This window comes from Tyto alba, unplaced genomic scaffold, assembly GCF_018691265.1.
Source record: "Tyto alba isolate M040663 unplaced genomic scaffold, T.alba_DEE_v4.0 Super-Scaffold_27, whole genome shotgun sequence".
In the NCBI taxonomy this organism is placed as follows: Eukaryota; Metazoa; Chordata; class Aves; order Strigiformes; family Tytonidae; genus Tyto; species Tyto alba.
Window position 1 is genome coordinate 17,927,238 of NW_024881301.1, and position 16,679 is coordinate 17,943,916.

A 16,679-nucleotide genomic window follows, 5' to 3' on the forward strand; every position below is an offset into this window, starting at 1 on the left:
TCTATCTAGAGCAGAATAGAATGATTAAAAAGAGTTTTTCTACATTATAGTCACAGTGACAAAATTTACTGCTTCATAAATAAAAAGCAGAGAAATGTCTAAAGGATCTGCAAGGGTTATGTGGAAGAAGCAGGCTTAAATAAATATCATTAATTTACTACTACAACTCTGTCTTTGGTCATCAAGTAGCAGACAGAGAATCTGACAGAATATTTCCTGGTTGCTTTGCATACTGAAAACAACCTGCAAAACTAGTCATCAAGATTTTTCACTTTTTTTTTTTTTTCTGAATCTGTGAAACATCATCTTGTTCTGTTATATTATATTTTTTAAATGGTCAAGGTACTTTTTGCGATGAATTTGACAAACTTATTTCTGTTTGTTTAGAGTAAATTTAGAAATAAATTCACTGATTATGTTTTCTGTGCTATCCACTTTAGAAAGCAGCTCATTTAATATTAGCTATGTAACAGACATCAGTTATTGATAGTTTTAATTTGCAGGTAATGAAGACCATGTTTGAACTTGTGACCTAAATGTGAAAAGTTCCATATGTACCTCTGTGAGCCATCTAGATTTAAATACTATTTCTTCAACAATAGGAAATTTTATGCCAGAAGTCTGTGAACTGTATTGCTTGACTGATGTAGCCCAAAGTTTTGTCATTTTTTTTAAATTTGAGCTTTATAAGTATAATAAATATGGGCTAAAATTATTTACAAATGATATTAACTTAAAATTAGCAGCTGCAGATATACCCTTTAGTGATAAACTCTTGAGAAACAAAAGTATTGGGGCAAATCTTTATCTAGCCAAAAGTACATTGCATAATGATAAGCCCCTGTGAAATGAAAATAGTGGAGCAACCCTGGCTCTAGCTGAAGCCAGTGGTTGTTCAGAAGTTAAGAGAAATTGCTCATGGCATTACAGGCACAGTCGTATCATCTTGAAGTAAATGTGAATCTTTTCTGTGAAATGGAAGGAAAGGACAGTCAAGGCCAGACAAGAACTACACAGATGGCACTATGGAATCTCCTGTCTTCCTGCGACCACACATCCATTTTAGGGGGCTGGGTTGTTTTTTTTTGTTGTTGTTTTAATATACTTCTGCCCATCAACTGAGTATTTTTTATGCTTCTAAGCATGTTTTTAAAAGCATGATCTTAAGAAGAAGACTGAAAAGAACCTTCATTTAACCTTCTTTTTCATAACTAAGGAAATGGTTGCAACATTTGAAGCCTACAGTTTTTAGACACTAAAATTTAATATAACCCTTTGTAGTGAACATTCTGACCTGATAGCTACACTTTATTTTGTTCTCTTTTATGTGGCATAATGAGCTAGGTATGATTCTTGATGTCTAACCAACTTTTATTTTAAGTTTTTAAAATAAAATTCTAGCTACAGCTGTGTGCTTGGTCATCATATAACTCTAGCAGGAGCTGGCTGAAGAAAAAAAATGCAAAAGTACTATTACATTTTGAGTTTTCAAAAATATTTTTCACTGTGAAAAAGTAAAGAGTAAGTAATCTATCTCCTTTTCATGTTTTTATTCCATTCTCTATTCCCCCTTAAAAATGAGAAAATAAACTACTGCTTCAGTTCCTTTTAAGCAGTCCTGTTTAAGAACAATAAACTTCTGACAAATAGAATTGTTTATTTTTAAATGACTGGTTTTATATTTGAAAAGTTTGGGGCACAATTTTGCTGTAAAATCTACCCTGAAAAAACAGTTCAAGTACAACATTTTCTGGATCAGTTTCACCCCCAGACAGGGAAACCAGGAAACAGATGCTGAGCAACACATGGCCTTGCCACAATCTCATTCAAATCTCACAAATCTCATTTGATCCTCCAGACCTATGGCAAACCCCTAACGAAAAGTTCAGAAAGTTTAAGCATTGTAAAGTGACATCTGGAGTTTTTTGGTTTGTTTTTGACACTTGCTCTCCAAAATGATCACCTCTTGGTAAGCTCTATACTCCTCAGGCCAGTTGTGAATACTGAAGTAAGGGCTAGGAAGCCAGGCCCATGAGCTGCATTGTAAAGAATGATTAAGATCTTAAATAGAATTAATTTGGCTACAGGGGAGAATATAATATTCCAAATAAAAATAGATGTGTGTTTTTCTAAAAGGGTCTGATACTAGTACTCATAAAAATTCTTACTGGATATACATTTTTTTACCTTTTAATGGAAGAAACTTTGCAAGTTGAAGAAGGAAGTCTCTGTGAAGTTTATTCTCTTCTGTTACAGAAAAATACACGTCCCTTCTGTATATATTATTTTGATGAACTAATATGCGGAAACAGATTAAATGAGCTTATATGTACTCCAGTGCATTGGCTTTGCATGTCTGATACAGACTTCATATATATTGTCTTTGTTGCTTATGTCCTACTCCATGTTAAAATCCACCATGCCAAGAAATTCAGACTGGTTGTGTCAACAGTGCTTGTACAGGTGAGATCTGAGCTGGAATGAGTTCTCCACCTTGCCTGTCTTTCTGCATCTCCAAATCTACATGACTCACTGCAGACCCAAGCCAGTTTACCAGAGAATATGCAGGCAATATGGACAATCAATGAATATGATGCATTGGCTGACCTAACCATATAGAGCTGCTCACAGCAACTATTGTCATGATTTATTATTTGTCTTTGATGATGAGAAAAGCGATATATTATTTCCCTGACTTTAATAGAAATCCATTTGTGAGGCCCAATTTACCCTGACTTTATTAAGCTTTTGGTCCATATGCAATTAAAATGACTCCTCCTTTTCTCTGTTACTCAGATTAGAAGTTAGTCTTCTTGTGTTGTTATTAGAAATGTCATTTTGCTATGTGCTGTTGTCTACCATAATATAATTGTTAGAGAACTTTGTTCCAAGAAAATCTTGAACTGTGCTCTTGCTTAAAAGTGAGCACCCTTATTGTCAACAGAAAACTCTGTAATGAATTTTAAAATCATAATTTCAGAAGTGCTCATCAATTATTTTTAAGTACCTTTCTTCTTGAAATGAAATGAAACAGGTGAGAGTGGCACTCAAAAATAGATGGAAATCAGAAAAATTTTAAGTAAATAAGCACTGGTTTTTTTAGGCATAAGCATAACAAACAAATATACAGAATATCACAACATAACCACGGTGTGAAGTAGAAGCAATAGCACTACTCTGATTAAAATGTGACACACGGTTTATATGTATGTGTATATTGCTCTCCTTAAAAGTCTATTTTTCCAAGTCTGTTTGAACATTTACCATCTAAAAGATGAAGTTCCTGTAAAGTGTTACAATAATTTGAATATTTTAATAAAATGATGACAAATGCCCTTTCTGAACTATACAGAATTAACAGAAGTGTAAAAGAAGGCATTTGTGTTTGTAAAATACAATCACATACAGTTACATGCTTGCAAAGAGCAGTAAGACAAAGGCATTAACCTCCCACTGCAATTCAGGCCAAAGAGCCAGGAGGAGAGTAGCTGTTACAAGATGATGGTGACCTATGCCAGGCTGGTAGGCAGCCATAAGACAAAAAGTGGATATGGTGGATATAACATCGGCTTTGTTGTCAATGAACATTCATAATCTAGATTTCTGACCTGTCTCTCTGAACTAGATATTTGTATATACACAGATTGGACTCAAAAGTTATAAAGTAATCTGTAATTGCACTTCCGAGTGTAAAAAGGAAGGGAGACATAAGCGTATCAAAATACGGAACTCATCAACATACAGGCCTCAGTCAAAATAATTAGAACTGGATCTGGAGCTCCTGACTTTAGAAGCTCATGCATATAAGGACATGGGATATGAAAGATTTGAATTTTGTATTATTAAAACCAAATTTCTAGTCCTCAACATTTTGAACAAAAGCTATCAACTGTGAGGCAAGTCTGATAGGTGATATGTGCAAAGATGTCTGAATGTATGAACTGCCCAATTTAGTTCAATATGCATTTTTAAGCCAAGAACAAATTAATCTGAGTGATCCTGGTTCCACCTTCCTTGTCTGCCATCCAAGTTGCAATGCCAGCAGCAGACTTAGGTGACTTCATCCTTGGTGAAAAACTGTTGCTCTTACTGGGATATGGTTGTTTGCTTACACATTTGGATGGGGAAATGTCTGTCCTGAACATGAAGCTATATGCTAAGCTATATGTAACATGGGCTGGAAAAAATCATCATCCAGAACCAACTTTTTTTAATAGTGTGGGAGGATATAGAATAAGGTTCCTAAGACCAATTTTTAATGTTGTCTCACATGCAGTACAGCCTATTGCAAAAGTTGCCTATGGTAAAAGCTGGCTGAAGGCAGAAAAACATTTTTAGCCTGGTTGGCTTCTTCACGTATGGCTGCTATTGTCCCACAGCTGCTGCTGAAGACACTGCTTAAATTAATACTAAGTACATACGTCAAGCAAGAATACCAGATGGATTCTGAAAATAATTACTTGTTCAAATGCTTGTATCCAAAGAAAAAGAAGCCCTGGGAAGAAGGTAAGAACACAAAACCCCCCATTGTTTGAGGAACTGACAGACTGTACAAGAATTAGACGGAAACTTTCAGAGTCAGGGCCTTCCTTGCTTACGTGTTTCTCTCTCATTCCCCTTTCGGATTAGGTTGCTAAACTCCCAATAGTTTATCTAGGAAAAGAGCAACATACTATGCTGGGAAAAAAGATTAGTCCTTTGTTATTTATTTATTTTTCTTTCTTTCTTTGAACACCACTGCCAACCTAGAAAATCACTTGTATTTTTCATACTGACAGTCTTGGTTTTACAACCAAGAGTTGCAATCCATAACGTTTCTCAAATGATCCACTTGGAGCTATTCTTAGTTTTGTTTGTTTTGCCACTGATAATATGTAATCATAATTGTAAACCAAACAGTTTTAATATCAAACAGTTAACAAAAACATACAGCATTCTAGATATATCTGAAACAGCTGAACTTTGTACTTGAAAAAAAAAAAAAAAATTCTTTTTGCAACTCTTATCAGAGTCATCATCTCCTGAAATGATCCTGGCCTGCCAGCAACTAAGGTTGATCAGACACATAAAGAAGCATACAACCCTTGGATGAGACTCAAGAAAAGCCTTTAACTCTCAATAAATGCCTGATATATAAAAATGTAAATTCAATTGGGATACATTCTGACCTCAAATAACTTTGGCAATTAAACAACCCACAAATACCTTTGATCTCCTTAGAAGAATTCAGGCAGAATGTCCATGAATATTCTCACAATCTTGTGAGTTTCACCAATTTCTTTTTAACCTTGAAATCAGTAAAGTAGTTGCATAATGAGTCATACAAATAACCTCACTGACTCTCATGCGATTACATAGGTAAGCAAATTATGCATATCTTTGCAAATCAGGTTCTTGATTTGCATCAGTTATATACCACAAGCAGGAAATGAAGGTAGTATTTTACTAGCTCCACATCAGTCAGCAAATACGACGTGGGGCAACGTTTAAGACCCATATTGTCTGCAGATTTTGATTCTTCGCCCCCTACTAGTCGCTTCCGTCAGTCTCACACATCCTAAACTAAGAACCGTTTCGTTGCTCTTGATTTAGCATTTTATTTTTAAAAAAGGGACCGGCAAACATGCAAGCAAGCAGCCTGCTTGGCTGCACTTGCTGTAGCGCAGCTGACGCGGCCGGAGTTTAGCGGCGCTTTTCTCGTGGCGGTCTGTGAAGCGAAGTTAAACACGAAAAAATGCCTTTTCTCGGGCATGGGGCTCACGACAAGGGAGGAAGAGGCGGAGGAGAGTGGAGGGGAGAGACCTCCTGCCTGCCTGCCTGCCTCCCTCCCCGGCCCGGCGGGGCGGCAGCAGGCCCGGCCCGGGGGGCGCCTCAGGGGAACCCCTGCGGCAGTGGTCCTCGCCAAAACAAATGGGGGGGGGGAAGTAGGTCCCGGTGAACTTTATTTATGAGCTTCTGCAGCCCAGGGGAGCAGTCGAAAAAAGGAGCGGAGCGGGGCGGGGAGGGAGGAAGGGGCCGGGGCTAACAAAGCCCGACCGCCTCCTGCCTCCTGGCCGTCCCCCGCGGGTCTCCCGCGGCCGACGAGCCCGGGGGAAGGCGCCCGCACCCGGAGAAGGGAAGGGGCCCGGCCAGGCGCGGCGGGGCGGGGCGGGGGCTGGTGGCCGCCAGGCAGGCGGAGGGACGAAGCGGGGGTGTCCCGGGCCCTGGTGCCCCCGCCGGGCCGTGCGCGGGCGCCGCGGCAAGGCAGCGGCCATCGCCGGCTCGCCGCCCCTGTGCGCCCCTCCGAGGGCGGAGGGGTGGGGGCAGAGGAGGCGGAGGAAGCGGCGGCGGCGCCAGGAACAGGGAGGCGGCGGCGGCACGGCGAGGGAGGGAGCCGGAGCCGCAGCCGGGCCGGGCCCCGTAAGAGCAACAGCAGCGCCAGCTCCTCCTCCTCCTCCTCCTCCTCGGTGAGTGTCGCTCCGCCGCCCCGGGAGGCTGCTCGCCGCCGAGCCCGGATGCCGGCGCAGGCCGGGCCGCGCCGCCGAGGTGCCCGGGGAGAGGCCCGCGCCGGGAGCGGGACGCCGCGGCCTCTGCTGGGTGAGCGTCCCCGGGGCAACGGGCGCGCCGCGGCCCGTCTCCCCACTCCCTGCCCCCCTCCCCGCGGTGGCCGCCGGGGGGGGCGGAGGGACAGCCGGGGGACGGGGATGGGGCTGGGGCGGCTCTCCTCGCCTCGCCCGCCGCCCTCCTCCCGAGCCGCGGCCCCGGCCTCCTCTCCCTTTGTTTGCTCGGCTCCCCGAGCCCGCGGCGGCGCCAGGCCCTGCGGAGGCAGCGGGGCCGCGGCGCGGCCTGCAAGGCGGGCGGGCCGGCGGGGAGCAGCGCCCGGGCCCGGGCCGCTGAGGCGCTGCCCAGCCCCTGCCGGGACAGGAGCGGGCCGGGGCCGGGGCCGGGGCCGGCCTCTCGCCCACGCTGGGCTCCCCACCTCCTCCCCGGGGCCGCTGCCCAAATGCTGCACCCCGCTCCTGTAGGTGCCGTTATCGGGGGCGGCTCAATTAGGCTGATTCCCTCCCCCCCACGCCGCCCTGGAACCGGGGTGCAGATTCGGGCTTGGGGTGTCCCCGTCTCCCGGTGGGCGGGTGTCCGGCGGCGGCGATTTGGGCAGCCGCTGCGGGGGCTGAGCGGGGCGGGAGCCCCGGGGCACCCTGAGGTGAGGGTACGCCAAGGGATCCCGAAGGGGCGAGCAGAGAAAGGCTGCTTTCCGTGACAGGCGGCACTTAAAAACTTGACTTTAACAAAAAAAAACAAAAAAAAACCCAAAAACAAACCTAAAAAAAGACAAAGAACCCAGAAACCAACACCTGAACTACAAACTTTACTGGCTTTCATTGTTCTTCCAGCTGCTTCTTGCATTCTCTTACCTTAATGGTGTCACTTCTCTCAGAAAACAACTGGTCCTGGCCCATGCCTACCTGTTCACATAAGAGAAAAGCCTTTGCAAAGCACTGAGGTTTTAACAAGTGCAGAGGATGGTGCTTCTGTGACGTGAGGTGCTTTGGCTGTGTCTTTCTGTCCCCTTTATTATTTCATCTCCCTATGTTTTCCAAATCATCTTAGTTTGGAACATATTTTTTTTTTTTTTTTTTCCTATGGAGTAGGTTACTCTGTTAATGAGGTTGGTTGCAGAATACATGTCAGTTAAATAGAGCTTTTCTTCCACTTACTAAATTCTTGTGCCCTTTTACTGTTAAGTCCCAACTCCTCTTTCTTACCTGCCAGGAACGTTTATGCCACGTCCAGCCTCTTAATACACCTGTAGTTAAAAAATGCCTGCTGCAGGCCTCCTGTCTTAGAGAGCTGTTGTCTGCACAAGTGCTTGAGGAATAATGCATCTGCATTTCTGCTCTGGGCAGAAAAAATAGCACTGTTTTTGTTTCATGTTAATAAACACATCCTTGGATTGTAGAAAATATGGAAGCTTCAGTATAGGTATGAAAAAAATTACTTAGCTTGGTTGGAAGACCTTAAACCGCTGGAGAATGTATAGGTATTTTTGGAGCCTTCTGCAGTAAGGCAGTAATCGTAGCTCATGGTTTTGTGTGTAACTAAGGAAAGGAAAATCTCAGCTTTTTCAAAATGCTTATTTTCATGAAGTTTTAAGCAGTACTTGAATGGAGTCTTCACTTCCTATTTTATCTTTCTTGGTTTTGTGGCATTGCACTCTGTTTAGAACTGAGTTTTTACTTAAAGCAGGTTCACCTGCTGTATGCTTAATCAGGCACATATTTCCTATATTCTGAGCTTTGAGATTTCCATAGATTTTTTAAAAAGTTTAAATTCAATGAAATTCAGCCTTAATATTTAAAAGTATGAGTGGTCACAGTGTAGTGTTACATAGAGATATCTGCATCTGCAAACTCCCTGGGAAGCTGCAAGGGTATGGAGTAGCAAGGAAGAAGCACTGTGTTGTTTCCAGAGCTTTTATGAGCGTCACTTCATTGCATTGTGTGTTTGCAGCATCAAAGCGTTTGTGTGGATTCAGGAGACGTGATGGATAATCCTAAACTTCCTGAGGGCATGACATACTGAAATGTAAAAAAGATGTGTATTAATTTATACTATGCTGTAAACTTCTTTGATCCTATATTGCTAATTCAGTCAGTCCAAAGACCTTGGGTTACTTTTAGAGAGGGACGGTTTGAAGAAATGATAACTGGTCCATTGTGCCGCAAGCAGATTACACCTTCGAACTCTCCTCAGCGCAGTGAAGTGGTGGAGAGTGAACTCTTAAGAGAAGTTTTTAGGAAGCAAGTTAATTCTGACCTTTCTCATGAAATCTTCCATAGTCATACAGTAATTTGAACAGGAACATTTGAAAGGCTTCTAGTAGCCTTGCCTTGAGTTTCAATACATATTTGATACACTGTTGCTGGCAAAATTGAGGCCACGTCCAGGGTAATCCCTAACTCAAGTACCCTATTTGCTATTGCTTTACTGCCCTCCTGGGCATACACAGCACTATTTGGGTAGTACAATGTGTTGTAGAGAGGTGAGTGATAACACAAAGTAGATAGAAAGGAGACTTCTCTACTTGTGTGTGTCTCAGCGTTTTGTTGATCGTGCTTTAATGTGTGTGAGCAACAAATCAGAGGGGGAAGCTTAAATGGTTGTGAGGATCCAAAGAGGAAAATAAGATACAAGTGGCATAACAGTAAATGCAATCTAATTTAGGAATGCAAATGCTAAAATGTATTGAGTATAAATCAGATTGGAGTGGGATTGAAAAGCAGAATAGTTTTCTTATGCAACTTAACTGTGTTTTGTAGTGTAAACTATTAAACTGAAAAGAAATACAGAACTTTGAATTTCTTCTTGTTATTTATCTTAAAAAAAAAATAAGAAAATCTGGTAATGTGCCTTATCCTTATGTTTGTGCCAAAACCTAATATCATTCCATTTTAGTGTACACTTATTTTTCTAGGAATATACATCAGTCTTCAGAAGACAATAGGTATACTTGATGGAAAGCTCCCAAGTTCTTACAGCCTCTGTCCCAGTGCCTTCCATTAAATTTGTAGTAGTAGTAGACAAGGAAGTATCCTTTAGAAAAACTGTCTTGAAAATTTTCCTTGACAATTTCAGATGGCAAGCTACATATAGCCGTATGTTTTTTTTTTTTTAGAAAACAAGAAGATTGTGCTTGTAATGGAATATTTACTGTCCATGTTTAAAAAGCATATTCATACCACTCAAATATGCTTCTGATACAGCAGAGGATAAAGATTCATGACACACAGTAGATTCCTTCTTTTGTTGTTACTGTTGCTTTTTTTTCCTCTAGAAATAATTGATTTCTGAATTAAAACTCTGTACTATATAAGTTGGATAAATTTCTGTGTTAAAAATAGTTACATTAGTTTTGAAGCAAAAACTTTAAAACTTGCAGCTTTGGGGTTTTTTTATTGCAGTAAGTTTTCTTTCCCACTGTGGCTGAATGATCTTAAGCTGTTGAAACAAAAACTTGTCACCAACTTCAGCCTCTCTTGGTGGTTAAAACTAAACCCAAAACAGGCTGGCCTTGAATTACTGCCCTGGATGAAAGCAGAAAGCTGACTGTATGTAAAGTGTTGTCTAATACATCAAATATATAAAGAAGGTTACACAAACTTTTCTAGAGTCTACTGAATTTGAAAAGGCAACAAGATGCAGAATCTGACTTTTTCTGCTTATTGCGAGAATTAAAACTTTCAGATCAAAGTGTTAGACATTTAGCTTTCTGATTTCTTAAGCTCACTTAAATAAGAGTCACTCCACACTTTTCTTCTACAAGTTTTCATGGTCTTCTGACTCCTGCTTTTTTCATGTACAGGCATGCAAATAATAAGCATCTGCAACTCCAGATAATTTCAGCAAGTTTTGAGGTGTATGGCTTTGCAAATCTGACTCTGCTATTCATTAGAGTCTGTAATGTGGATTTAAGGACCTATCTTTAGATACTTGTATTTTTAAAAAAATTACACTATTATCTGTCATGAAATTTTTTTTCTGGAAAATATTAAGATAAAATACTCTGAAATTATTGGCCCTTTTCTGTGTACTTAACCATTCACATAACACTTTGGACTCTGAGGAACTCAGTTGGCTTCGTTTATGACAAGGATATAAGCCACATGTTACCTAAAAAATTGTTCCGTGGTTGCTACATCATCCAAGAAAACTATGCAAGTTAAATATAAGTCTTTATTTGTTTAGCATGGGTGCAGATGCATTGGCTGACTTGTTCTGCCTCTGACCTTAAAACTCCATTGAAAGAATGTGAAAAAAAAATTCCTTGCTTGCAGATAACCCCAACCTAAAGATGTTGTATATATGCATTTCTGTCCAGGTGCTGCTCTCCAAACATTACTTCCTTTTGTGTATATGTAGGGCACTTGGAGCATGGGAGACTTCCTGTCGTCTGTGAAACATTCTTGTCTTTTGTAATCTGCCAAGTGCAGTAGGTTGGCAGTTTTAAAGAAATCTCAGGTTTGTAAAGTATGTGGGTTTTTTGTTATAAACACCAAATAATTTTGCTGTAAACTGCTGTAAAACAGTTTTGGATGACAGTCATTTTCTCTGGCAGTGAAGGTATAAATAGTAGATGTTAGTGTTTTTTTTCAGAGTTTAAGTGGTCTCTAGCTAAAACATTTAAACAATGAAAATGAACCGATGCGTATTGCTAGGTAAATCGTATGGATATGCAGTATATTTCTTTGTTTCCCAGTGCAGTGTATAATCAGCATCTGTATTTGTATTATTTAACTTGGACGTATATGATACTGATCTGTAAGAGGACTTGTGTAAGGTTTTGTTGGTCTTGAGTTAATATGGTGAATGCAGCTAGCAGATAAATTAATTTGGGGATTTGAGATTGCAGACTTAATACCTTTGGTATTGTTTCTCAAGGATATTCTGTGGTACTTAATACGTAGAGTGCTACTCTTGACAGAATTGTTAGAAATGAGGTTCCAGTCAGGCTTGATTTAACAGTGTGTGATCTCTGTTTTTCTTGAGTAGTTTTATTCTTAATTACTCTTGACATTCTCTGGTAAATGTGCTAAAACAGCAGTTTGTAGGAGTCTTGAGTAGGTGATTGTTTTTCCTTCTCTAAAGCAGTCTGCATTCCTCAAATAGGTTGAGAACAATTTAGGAGGCTACTCTGAATGTTTCTGAAGCATGCTTGTTTGATCCCAAGGTGTTTCTGATACAGTGGTCAAGCTTGATTTCTTATTTGTTCCTTCTGATTTAGCGAATCCTATCTCCCCTGACTTTGCCTCAGGAAGTGCTACAAGACTTGTCAGTTACAAGCTATAATGTTGACTGTTTTCGGCATCAGTAATGGCTTTTAATGCCCTTTCAATCCCTTTTGGTTGGTAATCAGGTATCAGCTTCAGAGGTTTAATGAAGCAGCGAAATAGAGATGAGTGGCATCAGGTCAAACTTTTTTGGTTACAGAAGGTGTGCCTTCTAGGATGAGATTTGTGGAAGCTGTACTCCGAAAGCAGGGTAGGCAGCTTTTCAGGTCAACTGTCTTCGTTCAGGAGCTGGTGGGAACTGGGTGAGTGAGGAATTCTCGCCGGATTCACTGAACAGAAGCTGTTTGTGCAGGCATACTGGTTTGGGTGAAACCTGTGCTGGGGAAGTTTTCCAGGCTGGCATTTTGGTCAGCCCAAGGAGACTGGCTCCAGAATAGTTGGTCTGTGCATTCAGAGGTATGAGTCGCTAGGTTATATGCAAGATCTTAAGTCTGGGTCTGTATAAGGTAGGTGCCTGGTGGCTTTTTTTTTTTTTTTATTCCCCTCTCGTTTCTCTCTTCAGTGGAAAACAGATGCAAAACCAATGTGGATCTAATGCTCTCTGAAAAAATGACTTTTCACCACTTCTTAACTTTGAAACGAAGAGAGCTTTTGTTAGTAGTATGTAATGTTGAGAAGCAATAGAGGATTAGCCATAGGCGTTTGGCATGATTTTGTGAAAAAAAAAAGCACTAGTTACTTGGGAAAATACTTGCATGTAAATGTAAATATTCTGCAGTCCCTTACTGAAGGGATAAAAGAGAGTCTGTACTGACCAATGCACTAGTTTTATTTGCAGACTAATCCAGTGGTGGTCAAAAGCAGATGGTGAAGGGAAGTTTCGGCATCAGTACTCACTCAGATGTCCTGTATATTACAAAAATAAGTGCTTTTTGGAATCTGCAGTGTTTTAGATGTTGTTTGACATGGAAAACAGGAACTGTTTTCTGTGTATTAGCATTGAAAAGTATGTATCTATTAGCTTTTTTTTTTTTTTAAGTTGGGCTAATACATTTTAAAACTTTCTTTATAGTGTGTGTAAGTTTAAATATGTTAGAGAGAATGGGAGGAAAAACTGTCTCTGTATGTACGTGACTCTGTTTTTTTTCATGCTTGGAACTTTGAAGTTTAGGTAGCTTTTGCAGCCAGGATTCTATATTCCTGGCTCTGCGGAAATTTGACCTTGATCTGGAGATAGCTGTCTTAAGGGCTTTGAGCCTGTGTAAATCTCATAGAGCATATTACTTTGTATAGACAGTGAAAATTTTATCTTTGATCCTGCATGTGAGAATTTATACACCAATGTGAAGTTGCTTAGTGTAAGGCTCCAATTCTTCATGTGCAAGCTAAACATAATGTACAATGAACAGTCCCATTGATTTAAATGTCTCCTTACAGCTAATTTATCTTTGCTGGGTTGGGACTGAATATTAGCAAAATCAGATTGTTTAGGGCTGTGTGGAAGATTATTTTCTGCCTTTATGGAATGTTATTTAAATAAACCAAACCCACCACCAAAATAAAGAAAACAACCCCAAACCCAAAAGTCTTGCAGTGCACATCAGGACAAAACAGTGTCTGTCTCAAAACTTTAACTAAAATATTTTCTGTCAGATTTGGTGTTTAGAATAGTGAGACATTTCTTTCTTCAGGTGATTAGAGTGTATGTGTAGGAAGAAAAAAAATAACTTCCTGATCTTAATCATGAATACTTAAGAGTTTCTCTAGTTTTGACCCAAAATTAGAAAAATGACATGTAGAATAAGCTTTGTCAGAACTGGTATAGTCCTGTAAAAAGGTTGTATTCTGACAAAACACGACTTCATAAAAAAATGGCTAAGTATCTTTGCCCATGCAATCGAAGTTCTGCTCCCATTCTGGTCAGTGTGTTAGTTGTGAAGTGTTAATGTATGTGCCTTCTTAAAAGCATCCCTTGGACTGAAAAGGTCTGTCAATTTTGAAGACCTATTTCATATTTCACCTTCTGTTTTAGAGGAAACAGCCTGTTAAAGTAATTCTGTAAGATTAGGTGGAGGTAATACTCTCTGTACAGGTGTGTTTACCCTGTGTATTTGTCAGTACAGCCATGTCTCCTGTTTCCCATATATGGATAGACTCTAAACCATAAAGAAGATTAATTTAAATTTACGCTTTGTTTTTCATGGGCCTCCTGCCAGTGAAAATGAGAAGGGTAGTATTTTAAATAAGCTGTGTTTTACATTCTCACTTTCCCAAATGCAGAGCTGGGATTATTCTCTGCAGTGGGTTCCAAGACCTTGGAGGAGCAGCCAGGCTGAACACATGGAGCACCAGTGGCCACAGGCCGGGTGCGACTTCTGCTCGGCTGATCCCAGTCCTGCTGCTGGAGTCTGTCCAGGGGCGGCCGCTTCATTACAAGAGGTACTCTATGAGGGAGATCTCCTCTTCGTCACTCACTTGACTGAAGATCCCCCAATCTTTAAACAGAAAGAAGGAAGTCCACTTTTTTTTTTTTTTCTTATTTGTTCTTTTTTTTCTTCTTTTAATTTCCACCACCCACCCACCCCCAGCCCCCCATTCTGGTTTGTTGTGTTGTGCTGGCTTGTCTGTAAAAATAAACCTTGCTTTCGGTTTCACTGATAGGATCTGTTTTACTGACCATGACTGTTTTATCTCCAGTAGCTGATACTGTTTGACATTCCACATATAGAATTGATTGGATTTGAGGTTGACAGTGATCCTAACCTAATCTTCCTGTATGTGGCTTGATACAGGTACCAACTTGCTTGAAGTGAGGAATATTCTCTTAAAAGAATAACAACAGTTTAGAAGGATCATTTTCAAAAGTCTCACTCTTAAGGATTTATCCCCTTAGAAAGCTTTTAAAACTGTCTTAACTTTGTTTAGCAGTTGATGGGCTAGTTTATGAATCACGTAGAGTTCAAGGCAGGAAATAAAATGCTGAAAATAGAATATTTTGAAATAAGGAATGCAATAAAAATAATTTGGAATCATAATAGTGGAAAAGAGAACAGAATTATGAACCACCTTCAGTCTTGTTTTTGTGTGCTTTGCTACTAAGAAACCTGATAGTACATGACCCTTCTGTAGCCATCTTGTATGAAACACATTTTCTGATTTTAAAGATTCTGAAATTGGTTTCTGAATCAGTAGTGAAGCTTTAAATATTGTATTAATATTTTATGTTGCTATCAGTTCATCTAGGTGAACATGTGAGTAGACCTCCAAATTTGATTGTATTTAGAGGGGCTTAAAATAATGATTGGATTACTTACAAATGAAGATTCAGGCAATAGGGAACTTGTCTACTTATCAAATATTATCAAAGCTGGTAGTTTCATGATAAGCACTTAAGTACAAGTAGTGGGGGATTTGCCTTTTCAAACAAAAAGAATACTTGGGTTTATATTCAGATTAGTTGTTGAAAGGCAGTTTAATTTCTGTCATGTATTCCTTAGAAATTAGTTTGGGTTTTTTTTGTTTGTTTGTTTGTTTGTTTTTTCTCCAAAATATATCAAGTAAATCCAGCCTAGTGAATCACTTTCCACATACTATTAATTTTTCAGAAAAATGGATCAAAATGATTTTTTTAACTTTGTGGATTAAGTTGCTGCTGTGTTGTACTAACTTTTGACTGCCACTGTTTCAAAGATTCTTTCAGTGTTTATTACTTAGTCTCTTTAAAAATGAAAATATTTATGAAGTAGTAATGGGAAATGTTGTGCTTTCTCCATCAGTATGAGGTACCAAGTCACTTGAAGTTTTAATTTTTATTTCAAATGAAAAAAAAAATTTACTTTGGCTTAAAAAAAAAAAAAAACACCACCAAAACCATTATTCAAACCTCCTTTTAGAATACTTACTGCTGCTGTTGTCATTTGCATATATCCAACAAGATTGTGTAAGCAGTGTGAAACACTTGTTTTCTGGGTGGTTCTTTGAGGCTTAAACTGTAGATGCTTAAAGGCACAATGAAGATAGAGTTACAAATCTATTTATCCATTATGTATGGATAAAGCCTTTCTACTAACAGTGACAAAGGGAGAGAAGTATGTTCACTTGGAAAGAAATTATTAATAACACTTTTCTAGTAACATTATTTATGCAAACTTTTTGCCTTAAATTAAGTTTTCCCATCTATTAAATAGCATCAGAGCTCAGAACAAACCAATATTAATCTCAGTTGAATTGTATCCTGTTAAATAGCATATGTGTTCCAGAATAGAAATGAGATATAAATGTGTATGAGTGGGTTCCTTACACTTGATGTATTAAATGCTCTTTTGCCTTTAAAAAGGATTCTCAAGTTTGTGTGAGTGAAGCATATTGTTGTTAGTGTTACTTATTGGTGACCATGTAACAGGTGGACATTGGGCCTAGAATCCACATGATGGACAAAATTTATCTGCTATTAAATGTGCAATTAGAGATAAAAGTATATAGCTAAAAATTCCCTTGTCATTTGCATGTACAGGTTTCACAGACTGCAAGCAGTACAGGCTGCATTTCCCAGTGATGTAAGATACAGGATGCAACAGCTTGATAGCTAGACCCCTCATTCAGAGTGTAAGATAGCCAAGTTAATTCTCCACTTACGTTCTTTCTGTATGAGGACTACTCTGAACACCAACTTTTTGGCTGCTCTGTAGTGAAAAAGGTTTTCTATTCCTTCTTTTGAAGCTCTTCTGTAGAAGATTGACAGACCTGAAAAAGAAAGGGCTAGAGATGGTATGGTTTATCATCCCAGTGGAGTAATCAACTGCCTTGAAGAGGGGAAACCTGGGATTGACTTTCTGGCCCAATTCATCCTGCATCTGAAACTGTTTCTGCACAGTAGGGCATCTTAATCAAGAACAAGTAAGAATCTGTTTT

General features: G+C 39.8%; 1 protein-coding gene across 3 annotated transcripts in view; it reads left to right on the forward strand.

Annotated features, from left to right (window-relative positions):
- Nucleotides 1-6,142: 6,142 nt before the first annotated feature.
- The window catches only part of SOCS6 (suppressor of cytokine signaling 6), a 30,933-nt gene continuing 20,396 nt past the window's right edge, over nucleotides 6,143-16,679 (forward strand). Inside the window, exon 1 of one of the 3 annotated variants that reach the window (XM_042798156.1) lies at nucleotides 6,143-6,446. The gene's annotated coding sequence lies outside the window, so the exon portion shown is untranslated. Of the gene's footprint in view, nucleotides 6,577-16,522; nucleotides 16,665-16,679 lie in introns of those variants that run through there. The other 2 variants (XM_042798157.1, XM_033010643.2) reach the window with 2 other exon arrangements.